Raw genomic sequence first — 23,884 nt, 5'->3', positions numbered from 1 at the left:
TCATTACCTCCCTGTGCACGCATGCTCAGTTGTGTTGGACTCTGTGACCCTTTGGACTACAGCCTACCAGGCTTCTCTGTCCATGGGATTTTTCAGTTAAGACTGAAGTGGGTTGCCATGCACTCCTCCAGGGGATCTTCTTGACCCAGGGATCAAACCCCTGTCTCCTGTGTTTCCTGCATTGCAGGTGGATCCTTTACCCAACATCATTAGCATATTAATAAAGATGTGACAAGGGACTGCAGGAATCTCATTTCTAATGCTAATCTCATGCTAATCCTAGTATCAGTGAAGAGTCCCTGAAGGAGGTGATGGATAAATCTTGAAGGCTGAAGAATTAGGGTAGAGAAGGGACTTTCAGAGGTTATAGGGTGAGCAAAGGCAGAGTGTAGAGTCATCCACAAGGTGGTTGGCCATAGGAGTGAGGAGTTCATGGGAGAGTGCTTCTGATATACTTGCTTGCTGGTGGTGTTGATAAAGGACATGCAGTGAGATCAGAATGATACCTTAATGACCTCAAGAAGATCCTGGATGCTTCTGTTAGGTAGGTAGAATAGGGAAAAGGAGTCCAAAATGGCGGTGGCTAAAAGACAAGGAAGGTCCGAGGACCAGAGTGAAGACTTCAGGCAGAACAAACAGAACAAACAGCACTCCTGGCTAAGCCCAATTTGTATAGGGCAGGCCCAGGTGGAGGAAAAACATATAAAAGGAGGAGCCAAAGCGCTTTCTCACGGACTCTCTCCCGCGTGCGTGTGCGCGTGCTCTCTCTCCCTCTCTCTCTCTCTCTCTCCCTCTCCCCCTCCCCACCCCACCCCCACGCACTCCTCCACTCTCTTCTCTTTGAGTCTTGGATTCTCCTGCTATCTTCTAAATAAAATGGAGCTGTAACACTGATTTGCCTAAGAGCTGTAACACAGTTTGTCCAAGACCCGAGAGCTGTGATGTGCCGAGGGCTTTAATTTCCGTTGCTCCAAATCTTTGTTGTGACGAGACGAAGAACCGAGGAACATACACTCGCGTGACACTTCCATTTAATGTTCTCTGTAAACACACAATATGCTAAGAATCTCCTACAGAATAGACAGGGAATAAACAGCAGTCACATCTATGATCCCTAGCTTGTTGCCCCTTCTGCCGGGGCGGGGGGAGGGGGTGGAATCAGGACATTGGCCTGTCTCTGAGATAAACATCTCCAGAATGCCTCATAGTCTGCTGGCAGTTGATCTGCACTCATAACGGCAAGTTCTTAGAATAGCCTGGAGTGATCTGAGTGTTCTGTAAACACCTAGAAAAATGTGCTGTGTATAACCATAGTTATTAAAAATTATATTAATAATAATATTAGATAACATTACTTATTTATTACATGCCAAATACATGTTGGCTCTTGGCACACATGAACTTTGATTTTCAAAAGAAACTGAGGCACAGAGAAATTAAGCAAATTGCCCAAGGTCACTCAGAAAAGAATATAGTGAAGTGTGGACTCGGTCCAGGTAGTCTGTCTCCTGAGCTCAAACTTTGCAGCTTCCTCCCATAATGCTGTGGTTTCTCCTGAAAATTTAATGCTGCTTTTGGAGCCAAGACCCACACACGCCATCTACTTTTTCAGACATTCACACCATCTTTTTTCCAGACGTAGAATTCAGAGTCAAACTTAGAGAGGTCTAAGGAGAGGTAGACAGTCTGGTCACCTTTAGTACTTCTGGAAAAGATGTTCTTAGAACAAAACAAGTGTTTCCCAAAGACCGCCAGCAATATGCTAGATGACTCTGAATTTGCGTGGGCCAACATTTCCATTTTAATAGATATATACTTTAAAAATATGCATTAGATACACATTATGCTGATATGCATGTATACTAAAAGGATAATTACTGTAATTACTTTTTAATTTTTAGAAATATCAAAAATATTTAACTGGACAAATAATGTTATAATAACTTATTTACCCATAATTCAATGCAGAATTTTGATAGTTCATTTATTTACTGGCTTGTTCATTCAACAAATATTTATTGAGCATATAATATGGGTCAGGTGCTATTCACAAATAAACTAACAAATATCACTGCTATTTCATAGCTAGCATTCTAGTGGGGAGAAACAGATGAAAATTTTAAAACCCAAATAAATAACATAGTATATTAAAAGATGATAGATACCATGGGATAGAACACGGTAACAGAGGAAATGCCAATAGAGAGAAGGAATGAAATTTAAAATTTTTTTGTTTTAACTAAAAATTCTTACAAATGAAGCTGAAATCTCTGTTTTATAAAAATATTGTTTTACATTACATGCCATTCTCTGGGAACATTCTCTTTACTATGCCTAATTTTATTAATGTTCTGCTGAAGCCAGAGACAAATTTTCTTTTAAAGTAAATAAATAACAAATAATTAAAGTTAACAAAAATAAATATCACATAAACATCTAAAGAAAACTATTATTAAATAATGGTAACACTATAGCATGGATACGGCAAAAAAAAAAAAAAGGGAAGAATACTATTTGAGTGGGCTTCCCTGGTGGCTCAGTGGAAAAGAATCCATTTGCCAGTGCAGTACATGTGTGTTCCATCTCTGGTTTGGGAAGATCCCCTGGAAAATGAAATGGCAACTCACTCCAGTATTCTGGCCTGGGAAAAGTATTCTGGCCTGGGAAATCCATGGACAGAGGAGCCTGGCAGGCTACAGTCCAAGGGGTCTCAAAAGAGTTGGACACAACTAAACAAAAACTGCTTGAGTCATTAAATTACGGACTTATTCAAATAGGGAACACCAAACACGTTTCCCCTCCAATTGACTATATGTTGATAGGAAGAGAGAAAACTAGAGTTACTCACCACACCCAAGTCAGCTCTTGATACTCAAGATGAAATGCTTTCTCACAAGGCCTATGCGGAAGATTTCATCACCTAAACACATCTGAGCTTCTACAGTCTGCAGCTTTTTTCTCTGCTTACTTACATGATCATTTCTGTGGAGACAGCAGATAAAATACAGAGAAGAATAAAAAAGCTAGACTATAACAACCCATTATTTTATGCTATACAACTATACCTACGTGATGCTGATGTCCAAGTGTGTGTAGACTGTGCGATTGTCGAGGCTCTGATGGGAGCAGGATGCCAGCGTTCCCTCGAGGGGAAGGCAATGCCAAGTGTTGAGGATGAGTTGCAAGCCTTTCCTCAACCACCTAATTACCGTCAAGTCAGCTGTTAGAATAAGGCCCTGATATTAAGTGTGAACCCAAGCAGGAAAAAGTCCTCTCCTATTTTAACATTACTTAAGAATGAGCAACAAATCATCATAGCTAACATTTATTGAACATTTACTATGTGCTAGATATGTGCTAATGCTCCACATGCATCACCCTATTGGATTCCCATGACGAGGTTCTATGATGATTTCCATCTCACAGGTGAAGAAACATAGGTTCAGGGAGGTTAATTAACATGTTCCAAATTATATCAAAAGTCAGTCAAGCCCAGATTGTCTGACTGAAATTTGTGCTAATCCTATGTGAATCTGTAAATAACCCTACAGGTTAAGAACAAAGGGTATCTCCAGGGTTCCCTGGTAGCTCAGTGGTAAAGAACCGTTTGCCAGTGCAGGAGACACGGGTTCGATCCCTGATCCGGGAAGATCCCACATGCCATGGAGCAATTAAGCCTGTGTACCACAACTATTGAATCTGTGCTCTAGAGCCTGGGAGCTGCAACCACTGAACGAAGCCTGTGCACCCTAGAGCCCGTGCTCCACAACAAGAGAAGGCACAGCAGTGAGAAGCCCGTGCTTCCCAACTAGAGAGTAGCCCCCACTCACCACAACGAGAGAAAAGCCTACGCAGCCACGTAGATCCAGCACGGCCAAAAAATAAAAACAATTTAAAAAACTTAAAAAAGAGTACCTCTATTCCATGGAGAAGTGGCAGAAAACGTAATGGTTGAGAGAGCAAATGCTAGTGATAGAAGTGTCAGAGTTTTAATTCTGGCTCTGCTGTGCATTAGCCATGTGGATTTGGGAAATTTATTTAACTCTTTTAAGACTTACAACATCCTAACTTGTCACGTTTTAGAGAACTTTGAATCTCTCAGAGCCTTACTGTTTTTGCCCTCGTCGTCACCATAACCATCATCATCAACATCACAGTTATCACACATTGTTTTCTCGCCTTAATTTTTTCCCATTCTGAGATTGTCCTGCTATTCCTTCAATCTCTTGGATCAAGGAGTGGCTACAATGTTCTACCACCACTACTAATAATAGTAATAAGAGTAAACATTTATTGTACGCTTACTACATGCCCAGTGCTTTAGTGCATTATCTCATTCGATCTTTACAAGTACTGCCCGAGATAAATACTAGTGTCATTTATAATTTGTAGTTAGAATTCATCTAGAACACAGCACTGCTGCTTTCACGTCCTTTCTACCAACCGACCACCCAGACCACCAGCTGGCGTGGGACCTCCAAAAGGGCATACTTGAAATAGCATGGAATTTCCTGCAGGAAATTGAACACTTCAGGAGTCTGACACTAAAAGGGTTTGGAACTATCCACTGACTGACAGCCGTGGTTGCTCAAGGAATTTCTGTTTCCTCTGTTCTAACTTCCTTTGCCACAGGGGCATGCCAAACACCTCCAGTTCCTCTTAAGAGAGGGAGTTGGAAAAATAGTAAGACCAGTGACTCACTAGAGAAGAACAAGCAGAGAGCAGTGACAAGGAATCAGACTCTTAAACACTGCAAATTCCAGTCACTCGTTTTCCTTGTTAACAATCTTGAGTTAACAATCTTGAGTTAACAATCTTAAAAGACAAACGTATTTGGAGTGATAATAATCTCCTATTACATAATATAACTTTCTCCATATTTGCTATTATTTATTCAATGGCAAATTTAATAACATTTATTGGAAAACCATAGAAAATGAAAAAAACAGTTAAGCTGTCTTGTATGATTCATTCTACATTTCGATTAAATTTAAATTATTCTCTTCCCATGGCTATACACCCTTGCCCCATTTTTAAAAACCTGAAGTCCACGGTAGGAGAGACCAAGAGCATCCCAGAGGGCAGCAGCACGAATTCACTCCCCTCCAGCCCCCGCAACTCCTTTCGCCCATCTCCCCTCCCCCTTAGCCTGGTCGCTTGCCATTGGTGGTTGCCATGACAACCGGCAGCTGCCAGGGCAGGCAGCCTCTACCGCAGCAGGGGTGGGGTTTCGGAGGAGGGGGCAGGAGAGGAGGAGCCAGAGGAGGTGTCTGCTGCAAGTTCCTGGCTGCTTCTGAGCTCACCCCATCCTCCGAGAGGGAGGAGGCCAAGTGGTGATGCTGCTGCTTCTGCCGCTTCGACTGCTGATACTCCAGTGAGGGCTGGAAGGGTGGTTCCTATTAGCACCGTCGCCAACCAGAGAGGGAGGGGAAGAAATCCCGGCAGCCGCTGCTGATGTTGGGTTCGGAGGCTGCATCCGATTCGGTCACAAGGAAAATGGATTCAGTTTGCATCTCTCCTTCCTTTCAACAGCTTCTCCGGATCTCAGCATGGTAAGTAGCAGGGAGCGAGGTTCGCTTCTTGATTTAGCTGACTATTAAATAACCTGTGTATACATTTGTGGCCTTCATTGAACAATGACTCCCTCAGTGATGGGGAGGAAGATGTGGAGACAGTGATGGGGCTGGGAAGAGAGGAAGGTTGCCAGGGAGAGAGAAGTGAGGAGGCATCTGCTTGTGTTTAAAAAAATGTATATATGGTGTTCTGATTTTATCTTGAACTGGCTCAGAATGCAGACTGAGCCACTTGGTTCCTTTCCTTCCAAGCTTAGCAACAGAATCAGGGGGTGGAAAAAGAGCTCCCAAGAAATAGATGTTATTGAAAGGAATCATTTCATTTGCAGCTCTCACATATAGGGTCGGGCCTTCCTTCAAAAACACATTTGGTGCCTCCTAAGCCTGCAGGCCCAATTATAAGGTGATTTTGTTTATTTCCTTCATTGCTAAGAAAAGGTAGCCCCAGAATTTAGCCTTTTATTTCATATTCTGGTGTGCTCTTGCTGAGAAACAATTTGCCAGATAGAATTTCATTTTTAATGTACAGATTTGATTGTGATCACACAAATGGATACCCTGTGGATATGCATATCATCTATACACATGTTACTTAGCATTTATGAAACATATTTATATGCAGAGTGTGCTTTGCAATGATTTTTATGGGTTTTAAATGCCCTTGCATGCTTGGAGATAATTGCATATTTTTGAAACTATGCTTCTGGTTTGTATTATTATTCATTGACTTCATTTGGATTAATGCAAGATTTATTCTTGTTATTGTCCCTTAGTTTCATTGTGACCACTTAGGACAATCTGTATTATAGGCTGCCTTTTTCCTTTATTTTTAATTGGGGTTTGTGGGGGGTGATTTGAGAGCCCCGAATTTACACTGATGGGAAAGGGAGGTGGCTTGTGGTATTATTTTGTGTCCAGCATCTTGCCAAGTGAATGTTGAAAGACATCAGTTTTCTTGAAATTCTACCCCAACCCTTTCATGTTTATGTGTTGTGTCCCAGGAAGCACAGATGAGCTGGAAGGTGAAATGCATTCATTTTATTTACTAGTGCTGCTATTTGCTGTTCATTCCTTCAGTATCCAGGCACCATTTTACAGTTCCCTCAAGTGTTGTATTATGGATCTACTTCTTTGGGTGGTCAAGTAAGAAAGTGGGATGGTTTTGAACATCTAGGTGTTCCCAAGTAACCTAGCCATTTCCAAATTAGCCTGCTTGTACAACGAAATGAAACAAGCGAATGAGCAAAGCTCAGCTTGAGAGTGTGTGGCTTGTAGGCAAAATGGGGGGCTATTGTAGTTTACAAATGCTTAGTGGGATCTGCTTGATATTTTACTGTATCACAGCTTTAAGGCAGCTCAGGATACTAAAGATGCCTGAGATGAGTAAAGTACAAAGCTCCATTACCACCCAGGATAATTGATTTTGTTGAATTAAAGCCAGAAAAATCCTTGCAGGTAAAACTACATTAGTAACATTACATTTAGCATGTGGCCTATTTTTTATCCATCTCCCTCTTCTCTAACAATATCATTGTCAGTGCAAACATTTTTTACAATGTAAAAAAACACTTGTTTTAACCCTGCATTTTATTTTACACACTGCTCGACTTCATTTACAATTTTTACATGCATTTGAATCAGGTTTATAGTTTAATTTCTCTGAGAATAAATGTCCTGTTTGGTTTATATAGTGGAAGGCTCTTCAGCAACTTAATGGGAAGAATAGATTTAATATGCTCATGGCATGTGATATATAGATTCACACCTGCATCAAGTCGTGCTACCGTGGGCCTTATCACAACTACATAAAGTAGAGCAGGGAAAGAGCAGCTGGACTTGTATGTCATAACAAAAATGGCATAACACGCTGCATCCTGAATCTTTAATGATAACTTTTGACTTGTAAGAAAATTTCAGCAAGCTTTAAAAAAAATTAAGACATGTTGTAGTTGACCCTGTTTCATGCAATGAAAACAGTTATCTTGGGCATTGTTTTATTTCCTTTGTTTTGAATTTTCATTGGGATGTGGTTTTATAGGTGAAGTTGGCACAGTTTGAGCAGAAGCAAATCACTGTAAGTCATGGACGGAGCTGTCAGCAGTGTTTCAGCTGTGTGGTCAGACCTCATGGGAACACATGTGTAGATTGGATCCTACAACCTTGGATGATTATATGACCTTTGCTGAGGGCCACAGAAAAGTGAACTATTTTTAGTTTAGTGGGGTCTAGATACAAAATAATTCAAGAATCAATTTGATGTCAGAAAATACAAAATATATGGAACATATATACATGTTATTATTTAAATGTGCTGTTTATTTAGCAAGCAAAGTTAATTACCTTTTTCTCAAATACTGTCTTGAAAATGCCATTCTTGTAATGTTAAATATCTTGACTGGTATTTAAACTTTCATAAAGCTTGCTTTGTTTGGGATAAACACATATTATCTAATTTCTCACTTTGGGATAGGATATTCCTTGTTTCTTCAAGTGGCCTCAGAACATATTTCAGTTTTACATGCATGCTTCAAGTTCCATCGGGGTACTTAGAAAATATCTGGAGAGTCAAAACTGTTTTCTACATTTCTCACGCATTCATAGAAAAATTATTACAATGTTTTTCATAGTGTTGGTACCTAAAATAAAACAGAATTTATCTTGGAAGTTTTAACATAAATCACTCAGTTGGTTTTTACTGGAATAAGTAAACTAGATGTATACTTGGGTGTTACTCTGAGAGGTCAGTTATAATTCCCTGTGTTTGCACATCCCAACTAATATCTTACCACGTGAAAATGTTCTTCCAAACATGATGAAGTAATCAATTGAAAAACAACTGTTTGTAGAGCTCTTATATGACTAGCACAATTTTCATATTCTAGCAATATAGAATTTCCTTACTGGCTATATAAGCTGTGCTGCTGCTAAGTCGCTTCAGTCGTGTCCGACTCTGTGCGACCCCATAGACGGCAGCCCACCAGGCTCCCCCCTCCCTGGGATTCTCCAGGCAAGAACACTGGGGTGGGTTGCCATTTCCTTCTCCAGTGCATGAAAGTGAAAAGTGAAAGTGAAGTCTCTCAGTCGTGTCCGACTCCCAGCAACCCCATGGACTGCAGCCTACCAGGCTCTCCTGTCCATGGGATTTTCCAGGCAAGAGGACTGGAGTGGGGTGCCATTGCCTTCTCCCATATAAGCTGTACACACATGAAATTAGTTAATGATGAAAACAATAGAGTTATAATTAACACCATCATTACACCTGTTCTTAATATACTCTTTTATAATTCTTAAAGACATTTTACATTCTTTATCTGTCATCTTATATCCCCCCAAATTCTATCATGTGAGTACAGGTAGTGCCATAATAATTATTTTACATAAGAGGAAAGAGGCTTGGGCGATTAGGCTTGTTCAGTTTTGGGTTTGGTAAACAGTCTAATTGGGCCCAAATTTTATTTGAATATTTGGGGGGCCATGATATGTTCTTTGGTCACATTGAATTTCCAGATAGACTAAGTGCATTCTTTAGACATCAGCCAAAAAAAAAAAGGGTTGAAACAGAAATTATTTTGGAGAAAACCTGGGAATCACGATATTTCATAAAACATAGAAACATCTGTCTGGGAAAAAATTAGAACTTTGTTGGACTGATGTGGACTTATTTTATGGCTGAGTATTGTTTTTATTTTTAATGACATGCAGTTGAGGGGAGTAACAATTTCTTGCTGTGCTGTGTGTGTGCTTAGTTGCTCAGTCACGTCTGACTCTTTGTGACCCCATGGACTGTAGCCCACCAGGTTCCTCTGTCCACAGGATTTTTCAGGCAAGGATACTGGAGTGTGTTGCCATCTTCCTCCTCCAGGGGATCTTCCTGACCCAGTGACTGAACCTATGTCTCCTGTGTCTCTTGCAGTGCAAGTGGAATGCGATGGCTTTCCCCACTGAGCCATCAAGGAAGTCTTTTTCTGTGCTTAGGACCAAATTAATTTCCTATAGAAATTAATCTGAAGAAACTTAGCTACACCTCCTACCTATATGTCCATGTATCTATGTTAAGCATCTCTCAACCTCCATGTTCTTAAAAATTAAAATGATATTAAATCATAAATAAGTGTACATAAGTTTAACAACCTTATGATATTTTCTGGACATTCATGTTTATGCTTTTCTGAGCCATCAAAAATTAAATACTTTTCTCCAGAATATTCTAATTATTTGCTATCTCCCTTTCTTTGCTACCATTGTAGGGGCGTACTTTGTCTGACTGTTTAGTAATTCAGTGCTGGCCAAAGAACAAAATATGCCATCTGAACTGTCATTCTACAATTGCGAAACATCCTTTATAATTAATTAGCTTGCAGTACAAGTGAGATCTATCATATTAAAGGCATTCTGCTTTAAATCAGTATTCACCAATACAGTTAAATGTCCTTTTAAAGACTTTTTTCCTTACATTTTAAACATAATATCCTCATTGTTAGAATAAAAAAAGATAAGGCAGAAATGTGTAAGAAAATCACCCATAATCTACTATCAAAAAGTAATTACTGTTAGTACTTTGAAATACTTCCTTCTAGATTTTTTTTCTATATGCCATTTCAGGTGGCATATAGATTTTTTTCTATAAACACACTCAGGTATATAATTTCGTAAATGGGGCCATATTCTGAGCACTGTTTTATAATTTTTTTTTTAATTTTAAGTGGCCATCTTTCCATGTTAATGAAATATGCCTCTAGTAAATTTTTAATCTCTGTGTGCATTTATCTTGATGACTCAAGTTATTTTCCTCCACTTTGGGGTCTTCATTCTTTGCTTTTAATACAGGCAGCTCCTACTTCATTTACAGCAGCTGTGCTTCAAGCATTGTTTTTCACGAAATATGAGATCTGTTATTCTGACTTGCCATTGCATCTCACAGTGGATATTAAATTGACCTTGGTCTTCTTTTGTCTGCTGCTAAAGAATAAGTTTTGGGCCCAAGTCAGAGAAATCCCGGTTTGAATTGCTAAGAATTTCACCAGGTGCATGCATTAGCAATAACTACAGAAACAAATATCTCTTCCAGATTTGTGTTACTTTTCCTCAGTATGGTAGGCGCACCCTATAGTCCTAACCTCTGTGACCAACTTAAATCCTTCATAAAAATCATTTAAACAACATACATAGCTATCACCTGACTTAGACTAAACTCAGATGTATTTTTGGCACCTGTATTTTTCTTAAACCTATATACAGTTTTTAAATGAAAGCCCAGTCTTCTGGCTCTTCCCCTTTTAAAATATGAATGGTGGTTGGATTATTATTATACTTTAAGTTTGAGCTTTAAATGTAACTATTGGGGACTTCCCTGGTGGTCCAATGGTTAAGACTTCGCCTTCAAATTCAGGGTGAGGGTTCAGTCTCTGGTCAGGGAGCTAAGATCTCACATGCCTCACAGCCAAAAAACCAACATAAAACAAAAGCAGTATTGAAACAAATTTGATAAAGACTTAAAAAAATGGTCCACATTAAAAAATTTTTTTCTTAAAAAAAGATTAAAAAAATGTAATTCCTTGGAGGGGTTTCCTTTAGTTTATCTTAAATCTCTGCTATTACTGTTGTACCCTCTCTGTTTCCTTTATAGCATTTATCAAAGTTGTAAAGATAGAGCTACAGTGAAACCTAAGTATGAGGAAAAAGTCTTTGTTCCCTTTCTTTGTTTGGCATCGAAATTAAGATCATTTACTTCAGTGCATTAATTCTGGAGTCAACTGCAATTAAAACAGAGATGGAAAACCAAATGTGACTAGGTTTATTTGACAGTGTCTGTTTAGAAAACTATTCACTGGTATTATTTTCAAGAAGGAAATTTTGCTGAGATCATTATGACTCTGAAAAAGCCTTGTGAGCTTGTGCTTCAGAAAAGAGGGTGATATTGTCATCATGCCTTCTGATCCAAACTGGAAATGTTCCCTTGGAAAATGCTACCCAGCATAACCACAGTGAAAATGTAAACCAAGCAAGTGTTTCTCACCCACATCCCTTATCTGGCTCTTCCTTGTGCAGCATTTCATGGAGAGAGATACCTTCTAAAAATAAACATTTCATGGAGAGGTACTTTCCATGAAAGTACTGACCCATATATTTAAGGCCTGTAAACTATTCACAGGTCAGATATACCTAACTTTAGTATATTTTCCAAAACAAAAACTGGTTTTTTTTAATGCAATAATACTAATGAAAACAGCTAGATGGAATATTTTAAACGAGTCCCGTTCTGTAAAATCTAGAGTATTGTGTCATTCTACCAATAAAAGAATAGCAAGCCAATAATTTTATATAAAAGACAATTGTTGTTCAGTCACTCAGTCTGTTGTTAAGTCGCTCAGTCGTGTCCAACTCTTTGCGACCCTATGGACTGCAGCACACCAGGTTTCCCTGTCCTTCACCATCTCCTGGAGCTTGCTCAAACTCATGTCCATTGAGCTGGTAATTTTATATAAAACAGTACCAATCTGGAGAGTTTGTATTAAAAACCAACATTCTGAATTCACATGAGAATCCACATGATGGTAATTCTGCTAGAGGAGACGGAGAGAGGAACTTAGGTGTTTTGAAGATGTTATAGATGCCAGACTTGTATTCTTATGAATTTCTTAGATAATTCAGTTTGTAAAAATGGGAACTCTGGAATTACTGGAGTTTCTTCTCCGTCATCTGCTCCCTCGGGTTACCTAGACCTGGAGGAAGAAATTCCTCCTATTCCACTGGTTAGTCTTTGTCTCCTGCATCTCTTAAGTAGGAATTTGAGTGGTTGTTAACTAACAACAAAGTGAGGACGAAATCTTAATTTCAGAGAGTGTATGATTTTTTTTTGTATTAATGAAGACATTTGAATTATGACTAAGTTTTATTTTAAAAGCACTTCATTTAATAAAGGTATCTATAAAGTTTAGAATTTACAGTATTTTGAGCCAGATGCCTGAGACATAATTAGCAGTCATTAAAAATAAACCATAGCTTTAAAAAAAATGAAGTAAAAAGGACTCCTTATTTGAACTGTGGTGTTGGAGAAGACTCTTGAGAGTCCCTTGGACTGCAAGGAGATCCAACCAGTCCATTCTGAAGGAGATCAGCCCTGGGATTTCTTTGGAAGGAATGATGCTAAAGCTGAAACTCCAGTACTTTGGCCACCTCATGCGACGAGTTGACTCATTGGAAAAGACTGTGATGCTGGGAAGGATTGGGGGCAGGAGGAGAAGGGGACAACAGAGGATGAGATGGCTGGATGGCATCACTGACTCAATGGACGTGAGTCTCAGTGAACTCCAGGAGTTGGTGATGGACAGGGAGGCCTGGTGTGCTGCGATTCATGGGGTTGCAAAGAGTCGGATATGACTGAGTGACTGAACTGAACTGAACTGACCCCTAGTTAATTTTGCATGGAAGGAGCATTTGAGCCAAGGCAATGGCACCCCACTCCAGTACTCTTGCCTGGAAAATCCCATGGACGGAGGAGCCTAGTAGGCTGCAGTCCATGGGGTGGCTAAGAGTCAGACACGACTGAACGACTTCACTTTCACTTTTCACTTTCATGCATTGGAGAAGGAAATGGCAACCCACTCCAGTGTTCTTGCCTGGAGAATCCCAGGGACGGGGGAGCCTGGTGGGCTGCCGTCTATGGGGTCGCACAGAGTCGGACACGACTGAAATGACTTAGCAGCAGTAGCTCTCTTCTTAGCTAGACTGTCCACATTTGAGGCTCCTCAGGGTGCAGTGCCACACTCTGAAACAAGAGAGGAAAATAGCCTGCTACAAGGGAAATTGATTCTTCCACCACTGTGCAACCTTCCGGTTTTTTTACTCTATGGATTGAAAAGAGCTCAGTCTCAAAAAGCATGCTTAAACATGCCTGATTCACATGAATGCTCTTATCTGGACGGGTGTAGCTACACACATTGTCCAATCTTCTTTTTTTTTAATTTTATTTATTTTTGGTGTGCAGGGTCTTTGCCAGGGGGACATTTTTTCCTAGTTATGAAGAGTAGGGGCTACTCTCTAGTTGCAGTGAGCAGGTTTCTCACTGTGGTGGCTTCTCTTGTGGATGACAGGGTCTAGGGATCGTGTGCTTACGTAGTTGTGGCATGTGGGCTCAGTAGCACAGGCTCAATAGTTGTGGTGCACTGGCTTAGCTGTTCCGTCGCACGTGGGATCTTACCTGACCAGGGATGGAACTTGTGTCTCCTACATTGGCAGGCAGGTTCTTTACCACTGAGCCACCAGAGAAGCCAGTGTCCAGTCTTTTTTAAGTATGGTGTGTGATTTTATATTTTAACATTTTTCACTCTGTTTACATTTTTTGAAATCAAACCTAAATGACTTAGCCAAGACCACCTAATGGTAGTAAAGAGACAAAATTAATATTTCTAGCTCAGTTCAGTTCAGTCACTCAGTCATGTCTGCCTTTTTGCGACCCCATGGACTGCAACACAGGCTTACTTGTCCATCACCAACTCCTGGAGCTTGCTCAAACTCATGTCCGTGGAGGTGGTGATGCCATCCAACCATCTCATTCTCTGTCATCCCCTTCTCCTCCTGCCTTCTATCATTCACAGCATCAGAGTATTTTCCAATGAGTTGGCTCTTCTCATCAGGTAGCCAAAGTATTGGAGTTTCAGCTTCAGCGTCAGTCCCTCCAGTGAATATTCAGGATTGATTTCCTTTAGAACTGACTGGTTTGATCTTCTTGCAGTCCAAGGGCCTCTCAAGAGTCTTCTCCAACATCACAGTTCAAAAGCATCAATTCTTCAGCACTCAGCTTTCTTTGTGGTTCAACTCTCGCAACCATACTAGACTACTGGAAAAACCAAAACTTTGACTATACAGACCTTTGTCAGCAAAGTAATGTCTCTGCTTTTTAATATGCTGTCTAGGTTGGTCATAGCTTTTCTTCCAAGGAGCAAGTGTCTTTTAATTTCATGGCTGAAGTCACCATTTGCAGTGATTTTGGAGCCTCCCAAAATAAAGTCTGTCATTGTTTCCATTGTTTCCCCATCTATTTGCCATGAAATGATGGGACCGGATACATTAATCTTCATTTTATGAATGTTGAGTTTTAACCTGACTTTTTCACTCTTCTCTTTCACTTTCATCAAGAGGCTCTTTACTTCTTTGCATTCTGCCATAAAGGTGGTGTCATCTTCATATCTGAGGTTATTGATATTTCTCCCAGCAATCTTGATTCCAGCTTGTGCTTCATCCAGCCCGGCATTTCGCATAATGCATTCTGCATATAAGTTAAAGAAGCAAGGTGACAATATACAGCCTTGACACACTCCTGTCCCAATTTGGAACCAGTCTGTTGTTACATGCCCAATTCTAACTGTTGCTTTTTGACCCTCATATACATGTCTCAGTAGGCAGGTAGGGTGGTCTGCTAGTCACTGGCCATTTGCTTACTGTACTTGCACGGACATTTGTATGGTTTGAAAACATTAACTGTCCAAATTTATTTTATATCATCCACTTGCTTTGAAACATTGATCTTTGACTGTATGGTCAACTGTAATGTAAGTGGCATTGATCCATTCCTGGTTCACATAGTGCCATCGCTAACCACATTCTTGATGTCCTCAAATGTTGTTTTCCTAACAAGAGGATCTTTATGACAGAGAATAGCTGATGAAATAGTAGAAAAGCATTTTGTTTAGGAGATAGTCATTTTGCAAAAGAGCACTTTCCGTTGGGTCAATCTGAATTTTTTTTCAGACTCGATGCTGACTCAGTTCTGTTCTTTAAAAGAATTGAGGACATCCGTCGTTATCGAGTTTCCTTTATAATTCAAGTAAACCAGTTTATTCCAGCAACAAATGGAATAGTCTTTACCCTCTTAAAACAAAAATATCTAAAATGGTCAGGATATAAAAGTATAAAAAGAAAACTTACTTTTACAACTTACTTTTCAAAATTATCCAGAAAAGAACTAAATTCTTTGAGTACCTACTATGTATTTATTATGGGCTTCCCTGGTATCTCAGATGGTAAAGAATCCACCTGCAATGCAGGAGACCCTGGTTCAATTCCTCAGATTGGAAGATCCCCTGGAGAAGGGATGGGGTACCCACTCAAATATTCTTGGGATTTCTTGGTGGCTCAGATGGCAAAGAATCTATCTGCAATGCGGGAGACCTGGGTTTGATACCTGGGTTGGAGAGATCCCCTGGAGGAGGGCATGGCAACCCATTCCAGTATTCTTGCCTGGAGAATCCCATGGACAGAGGAGCCTGGTGAGTTATAGTCCCTTTGTATAGGAGATGATAAGGACATTCTTTGTTCTTTTTGTTTCAGTTCAGTTCAGTGGCTCAGTCCTGTCTGACTCTTTGTGACCCCATGAACCGCAGCACGCCAGGCCTCCTTGTCCATCACCTACTCCTGAAGTTCACCCAAACCCATGTCCATGGGTCGGTGATGCCATCCAACTATCTCATCCTCTGTCATCCCCTTCTCCTCCTGCCCTCAATCTTTCCCAGCATCAGGGTCTTTTCAAATGAGTCAGCTCTTCTCATCAGGTGGCCAAAGTATTGGAGTTTCAGCTTCAACATCAGTCCTTCCAATGAACACCCAGGACTGATCTCCTTTAGGATGGACTGGTTGGATCTCCTTGTAGCCCAAAGGACTCTCAAGAGTCTTCCCCAACACCACAGTTCAAAAGCATCAGTTCTTCTGTGCTCAGCTTTCTTTATAGTCCAACTCTCACATCCATACATGACTACTGGAAAAACCATAAACTTGACTAGATGGGCCTTTGTTGGCAAAGTAATGACTCTGCTTTTGAATATGCTATCTAGGTTGGTCATAACTCTCCTTCCAAGGAGTAAGTGTCTTTTTATTTCATGGCTGCAGTCACCATCTGCAGTGATTTTGGAGCCCAGAAAAATAAAGTCTGACACTGTTTCCACTGTTTCCCCATCTATTTCCCATGAAGTGATGGGACCAGATGCCATGATCTTAGTTTTCTGAATGTTGGGCTTTAAGCCAACTTATTCACTCTCCTCTTTCACTTTCATCAAGAAGTTCTTTAGTTCTTCTTCACCTTCTGCCATAAGGGTGGTGTCATCTGCATATCTGAGGTTATTGATATTTCTCCCAGCAATCTTGATTCCAGCTTGTGCGTCCTCCAGCCCAGTGTTTCTCATGATGTATTCTGCATAGAAGTTAAATAAGCAGGGTGACAATATACACCCTTGATGTACTCCTTTTCCTGTTTGGAAGCAGTCTGTTGTTCCATGTCCAGTTCTAACTGTTGCTTCCTGACCTGCATACAGGTTTCTCAAGAGGCAGGTCAGGTGGTCTGGTATTCCATCTCTTTCAGAATTTTCCACAGTTGATTGTGATCCACACAGTCAAAGGGTTTGGCATAGTCAGTAAAGCAGAAATAAATGTTTTTCTGGAACTCTCTTGCTTTTTCCATGATCCAGGGGATGTTGACAATTTGATCTCTGATTCCTCTGCCTTTTCTACAACCAGCTTGAACATCTGGAAGTTCACAGTTCATGTATTGCTGAAGCCAGGCTTGGAGAATTTTAAGCATCACTTTACTAGCGTGTGAGATGAGTGCAATTGTGCAGTACTTTAAGCATTCTTTGTCATTGCCTTTCTTTGGGATTGGAATGAAAACTGACTTTTTCCAGTCCTATGGCCACTGCTGAGTTTTCCAAATTTGCTGGCATATTGAGTGCAACACTTTCATAGCATCATCTTTCAGGATTTGAAATAGCTCAACTGGAATTCTATCACCTCCACTAGCTTTGTTCATAGTGATGCTTCCTAAGGCCCACTTGACTTCACATTCCAGGATGTCTGGTTCTAGGTGAGAGATCATTGTGAGAGATAATCTAGGTGAGAGATAATCACCATCATGATTATATGGGTCATGAAGCTCTTTTTTGTACAATTCTTCTGTGTATTCTTGCCACCTCTTCTTAATATCTTCTGCTTCTGTTAGGTCCATACCATTTCTGTCCTTTATTGTTCCCACCTTTACATGAAATGTTCCCTTGGTATCTCTAATTTTCTTGAAGAGATCTCTAGTCTTTCCCATTCTATTGTTTTCCTCTATTTCTTTGCACTAATCTCTGAGGAAGGCTTTCTTATCTCTCCTTGCTATTCTTTGGAACTCTGCATTCAGATGCTTATATCTTTCCTTTTCTCCTTTGCTTTTCACTTCTCTTCTTTTCACAGCTATTTGTAAAGCCTCCTCAGACAGCCATTTTGCTTTTTTGCATATCTTTTTCTTGGGGATGGTCTTGATTCCTGTCTCCTGTACAATGTCACGAACTTCCATCCATAGTTCATCAGGCACTCTATGTATCAGATCTAGTCCCTTAAATCTATTTCTCACTTCCACTGTATAGTCATAAGGTATTTGATTTAGTTCATACCTGAATGGTCTAGTGGTTTTCTCCACTGTCTTCAATTTCAGTCTGAATTTGCTAATAAGAAGTTCATGATCCAAGCCACAGTCAACTCCTGGTCTTGTTTTTGCTGACTGTATAGAGCTTCTCCATCTTTGGCTGCAAAGAATATAATCAATCTGATTTCGGTGTTGACCATCTGGTGATGTCCATGTGTAGAGTCTTCTCTTGTGTTGTTGGAAGAGGGTGTTTGCTATGACCAGTGCGTTCTCTTGTCAGAACTCTGTTATCCTTTGCCCTGCTTCATTTTGTACTCCAAGGCCAAATTTGCCTCTTACTCCAGATGTTTCTTGACTACTTTTGCATTCCAGTCCACTGTAATGAAAAGAACATTTTTTTGGGGTGTAAGTTCTAGAAGGTTCTTGTAGATCTTCATAGAACTGTTCAACTTCAGCTTCTTCAGTGTTACTGGTCAGGGCATAGACTTGGATTACCGTGATATTGAATGGTTTGCCTTGGAAACAAACAGAGATCATTGTGTTGTTTTTGAGATTGCATCCAAGTACTGCATTTTGGACTCTTGTTGACTGTGATGGCTACTCCATTTCTTCTAAGGGATTCCTGCCCACAGTAGTAGATATAATGGTCATCTGAGTTAAATTCACCCATTCCAGTCCATCTTAGTTCACTGATTCCTAGAATGTCAATGTTCACTCTTGTCATCTCCTGTTTGACCACTTCCAATTTGTGTTGATTCATGAACCTATCATTCTAGGTTACTATGCAAAATTGCATAGTAATATATTACTATATTACTACATAATATTGCATAGTAACCTAGAATGATAGGTCCATGAATCAAACACAATTGCACTCATCTCACACGCTAGTAAAGTAATGCTCAAAATTCTCCAAGCCAGCCTTCAGCAATATGTGAACCGTGAACTTCCTAATGTTCAAGATGGTTTTAGAAAAGGCAGAGGAACGAGAGATCAAATTGCCAACATCCGCTGGATCATGGAAAAAGCAAGAGAGTTCCAGAAAAACATCTATTTCTGCTTTATTGACTATGCCAAAGCCTTTGACTGTGTGGATCACAATCAACTGTGGAAAATTCTGAAAGGGATGGGAATACCAGACCACTTGATCTGCCTCTTGAGAAATTTGTATGCAGGTCAGGAAGCAACAGTTAGAACTGGACATGGAACAACAGACTGGTTCCAAATAGGAAAAGGAGTTCATCAAGGCTGTATATTGTCACCCTGTTTATTTAACTTATATGCAGAGTACATCATGAGAAATGCTGGGCTGGAAGAAACACAATGTGGAATCAAGATTGCTGGGAGAAATATCAATAACCTCAGATATGCAGATGACACCACCCTTATGGCAGAAAGTGAAGAGGAACTAAAAAGCCTCTTGATGAAAGTGAAAGTGGAGAGTGAAAAAGTTGGCTTAAAGCTCAACATTCAGAAAATGAAGATCATGGCATCTGGTCCCATCACTTCATGGGAAATAGATGGGGAAACAGTGGAAACAGTGTCAGACTTTACTTTTTGGGGCTCCAAAATCACTGCAGATGGTGACTGCAGCCATGACATTACAAGACACTTACTCCTTGGAAGGAAAGTTATGACCAACCTAGATAGCATATTCAAAAGCAGAGACATTACTTTGCCAACAAAGGTTCGTCTAGTCAAGGCTATGGTTTTTCCTGTGGTCATGTATGGATGTGAGAGTTGGACTGTGAAGAAGGCTGAGCTCCGAAGAATTGATGCATTTGAACTGTGGTGTTGGAGAAGACTCTTGAGAGTCCGTTGGACTGCAAGGAGATCCAACCAGTCCATTCTGAAGGAGATCAGTCCTTGTATTTCTTTGGAAGGAATGATGCTAAAGCTGAAACTCCAGTACTTTGGCCACCTCATGCGAAGAGTTGACTCATTGGAAAAGACTCTGATGCTGGGAGGGATTGGGGGCAGGAGGAGAAGGGAACGACAGAGGATGAGATGGCTGGATGGCATCACTGACTCAATGGACGTGAGTCTCAGTGAACTCCGGGAGTTGGTGATGGACAGGGTGGCCTGGCGTGCTGAGATTCATGGGGTCACAAAGAGTCAGACACAACTGAGCGACTGATCTGATCTGATGCAATATTGCTCTTTACAGCATCAAACCCTACTTCCATCACCAGTCCCATTCCCAGCTGGGTGTTGTTTTTCCTTTGGCTCCATCCCTTCATTCTTTCTGGAGTTATTTGTCCACTGATCTCTAGTAGCATGTTGGGCACCTACCGTCCTGGGGAGTTCATCTTTCAGTGTCCTATCTTTTTGCCTTTTCATACTGTTCATGGGGTTCTCAAGGCAAGAATACTGAAGTGATTTGCCATTCCCTTCTCCAGTGGACCACATTCTGTCAGATCTCATTGTTAGTTTCATTGAGTTAGACAAGGCTGTGGTCTGTCTTTTTGTTTAGATCTTGTTATCTTTTGGTCATAAATTCTACTAAGGTTTGGTAGACACATAGTGTTTGGTTTGTTCCACAATATGGTAAAAATTCTGCCTGCAATCTGCCTGCAGGAGACCTGGGTTCGATGCCTAGATTGGGAAGATCCCCTGGAGAAAGGAACAGCTACCCACTCCAGTATTCTTGCTTGGAGAATCCCATGAACAGAGGAGACTGGTAGGCTACAAACCATGGGGTCGCAAAGAGTCGGACACAACTGAGCCACTTTCCCTTTCACTATGAAGGCTCATTCCTACTTCAGGTGAGGATTATGTACTAAATCTAGATTGTGTGTGCATGCTCAGGTGCTCCGTCATGTCCAACTCTTTGTGACCCCGTGGACTGTAGCCTGCCAGGCTTCTCTGTCCATGGGATTTCTCAGGCCAAAATACTGGCGTGGGTTGCCACTCCCTTCTCCAGGGGATCTTCTTGACCCAGGAATCAAACCTGCGTCTCCTGCATTGGCAGGCAGATAGATTCTTTACCACTGTGCCAACTTGAGAAGCGGCTTTCATTCCACTACACTAGTTTCATTCCACTAGTTGTTTCCCAGTTAACTTTTGTTTTTGTTCTTTAGAGAAACATCCAGTTTTCATTAATATGGAAGCTGAAATGAGTTTAACCCAGTAGGTGAGCATTTGCTAAAAATGAACTATCTATATGAAATCTAATGCTGTTTATCTGGTTTGGGGGCAGTCACAGTGACATTTCAACCGGACAGTTTGTAGCTTAAAGTGTTTCCTCCCTGCTCCGTCAATTATTTGCTTTATCTCTTACATAATTAGTAAGCAAAGGCATTTTCACAATAACTAATATGTATTTAACACTTTATTTTATAAGTTACAAAGGACTTTTCATGCTTTAAATTTTCACAAGCATGTAAGATAGTAAGAGAAGATAGTATATATTATGTTACATTGTATTATATTATGTTACATTATTTTATGTTATATCATTTATAATCATTGTCAGGATAAAGTTCAGATTGTCTACCTGTGTCCAGCCTAACCTCACCACTGAGAGAAGCTATGAGATGCAAATCCAGATTTCCTTTCTTCAGAATTCTTTTGTTGTATGAGATGTGGCCCCACAGAACCAAAGGATCCATCAGTAATGTGAATCAGAGCCCAAGAACTATGACATGATCTGACCTGCACTCTAAGTCCTAACTCAGGTGCTAAGGAAATATAGGCCACTTGGTTATCCTCACTGGGTCCTTCCTTTCATATATAGTCAGTGGGTGTGTCTCTGTATATGGAAGGAACTTTGGGCAGGGTTTTTAGAGGGATGGGGGATGAAAAGTTTCCACATGTGTATCATTACCATCATCACCAATGCCACAAAAGCCTATTTGAAGGTCCCCAAAATAGAAAGCATTCATAGACTTCCAATTGTTATCCCTGGTCCCTGTCCAAAAGTAAAACTTCTGTTTTTTATAAGGAAAAGGGGCCAAATTTAATAGAATATTAGCACATGTAACACTTAGATGGAATTCATAAATAGCACTGCTGTTTTCAGCACAAGTCTTTGTTTTTGTGAAGTAACCACAGCGGCTTCTAGCTAATTGGCCTGAATTGTTAACACACATGTTGATGAGGATGGTTTTGAATCCTCATAGTATTCAATCCTATCTTTCTTCTCTGAAGATAAATGTTTCATTTGCTAAGCCAAATATAGTGTTTAGCTTAATAAATAGAGGTTATGAGGCACATTAATCTACTTTATGAACAAAATTCAGGTTAAAAAAAAACACTAAGAAATTGCTTTCCAAACACAATTGACTTTAATGTTAGTTGTTGTTGCCTTGTTGGTTTGTGTTTGTTTTATTGCACTTCCTAGATGCCAAGCATTGCCCCAAAGTTGTTGCATGCATACAAAAACACGCTTTGGAGAAGGTAATAGTATCCCTATTTTATTCATCCCTCAACTAAGGTTTATTGATGTAAAGTAATTTAATACTGAAGATTAACTAATAACAGATGGAGCTAGATTCTGAACTCAAGTCTTCCTGACTCCAATGTCATATTACCTAATGAGCTAAACCTCTTCCTTCTTGCAGTGGAAACTCGATTGTGCTCCTGAAAACTAAATAAAGAAAGGCCAAATATATTTTAATGTTATTATTATTGTTAAATATTAATCGAGACCCAATTCTTGCAAAGTAAGGATAGTAACACTCTGTTAAAATTGACACTCGAGAACAAAGTCCACATAACCATAGTTTCTTCAGTGAGGAATGAAAACAAAAGGTTGAATGAACACCAGTCCTAAAACCATTTGGAGTTTTTGTTTTAATAACTCTTAGGAGATCATTTGTGAGTTACGTGTATTTGACAACATAATCTGGGATTCTCTCTTTAAAACAAATACCTGAATAGGTATTAAATATATTTTAATAAAAGAATATTCTCTAGTTTTCCTTTCTACTTTTTTGGAGCAATAAAAACCCCAGAAAACCTTGTATGCTATGTTTTTCACAATTCTGTAAACTGTGAAATTTTCTTTTTCTCTAAAGAGATTCAGAGAGCAGTTTTACAAGAATTTCATTTCTGGAAAAAATCCTCAAATGTGAAAAGGACTGAGCAGTACAAATTCCAGAATTTAATACTATGAAGAGCATATTCCTGTGCTCTTATAGTTTCCACGGTTCTAAATTCATGCAACTTAAAACTTCTTTTGTTTCAGTTTTTTGCTTGTACTGAATAGTTGGAGTTTTGAAAAGAGTAAGTTTGGATGAAAAAAGGTTGAAACCTTGATTTGCCTGTCCCTGTATATAGATGAGATATATTTGATAAATTATTTGTGGCCTTTGCCAACTGTTGAATGTAATGAAACTCTCTAAGCAATATGTTGTAGGAAAAGGTTCAGTGACTTAGGAAAACATGTAAGATACCTCTTTTAAATTAGAAGAAAAAAAGAGTTCAAAAATCAAAAGATGGAATTTAACATCAGTTTTGTGAAAAGAAAAAAAATTCCATAAACATGTATATATTTTGTAAGTGCAAATCAAAATAGTAACAGGAATTAGATTTCGGTAGTAACTTTGGGGCTTCCCAGGAGGCGCTAGTGGTAAAGAGTCTGCCTGCGAATGCAAGAGACATAAAGAGGTGTGGGTTAGATCCCTGGGTTGGGAAGATCCCCTGGAGGTGGGCATGGCAACCCACTCCAGTATTCTTGCCTAGGAAATCTTCTGTGGACAGACGAGCTTAGCAGGCACAGCCCATAGACTTGCAAAAAGTCTGACCACCCAGCTGAATCAACTTAGCACACTAGTAACTGCAGATGGTGATTGCAGCCATGAAATTAAAAGACACTTGCTCCTTAGAAGAAAAGTTATAACCAACCTAGACAGCATATTAAAAAGCAGAGACATTACTTTGTGAACAAAGGTTCGTCTAGTCAAAGCTATGGTCT

The 23,884-nt window shown here is 39.9% G+C and overlaps 1 protein-coding gene and 1 long non-coding RNA gene across 5 annotated transcripts in view; one reads left to right on the top strand and one right to left on the bottom strand.

The window, feature by feature from the left end:
* Positions 1 to 937: 937 nt before the first annotated feature.
* On the bottom strand, positions 938 to 5,344 carry LOC147369617 (uncharacterized). Its single transcript, XR_015167649.1, has 3 exons — positions 5,042 to 5,344; positions 2,849 to 2,982; positions 938 to 1,041 (listed from the first exon to the last, which is right to left on the bottom strand). It is a non-coding gene; the product is annotated as an uncharacterized LOC147369617 (long non-coding RNA).
* JAKMIP2 (janus kinase and microtubule interacting protein 2) overlaps positions 5,160 to 23,884 on the top strand; it is a 189,280-nt gene continuing 170,555 nt past the window's right edge. For all 4 annotated transcript variants that reach the window (XM_086412240.1, XM_086412239.1, XM_086412238.1 and 1 more), the window contains exon 1: positions 5,160 to 5,552. The gene's annotated coding sequence lies outside the window, so the exon portion shown is untranslated. The remainder of the gene's footprint in view (positions 5,553 to 23,884) is intronic.

The sequence above is a fragment of the Bos grunniens genome, chromosome 7 (assembly GCF_055505025.1).
Source record: "Bos grunniens cultivar Pamir isolate PY7600 chromosome 7, Bosgru_T2T1.0, whole genome shotgun sequence".
Taxonomy (NCBI): Eukaryota; Metazoa; Chordata; class Mammalia; order Artiodactyla; family Bovidae; genus Bos; species Bos grunniens.
Note: the sequence above shows the minus strand (reverse complement) of the source record. Positions and strands in the feature narration are given on the sequence as shown.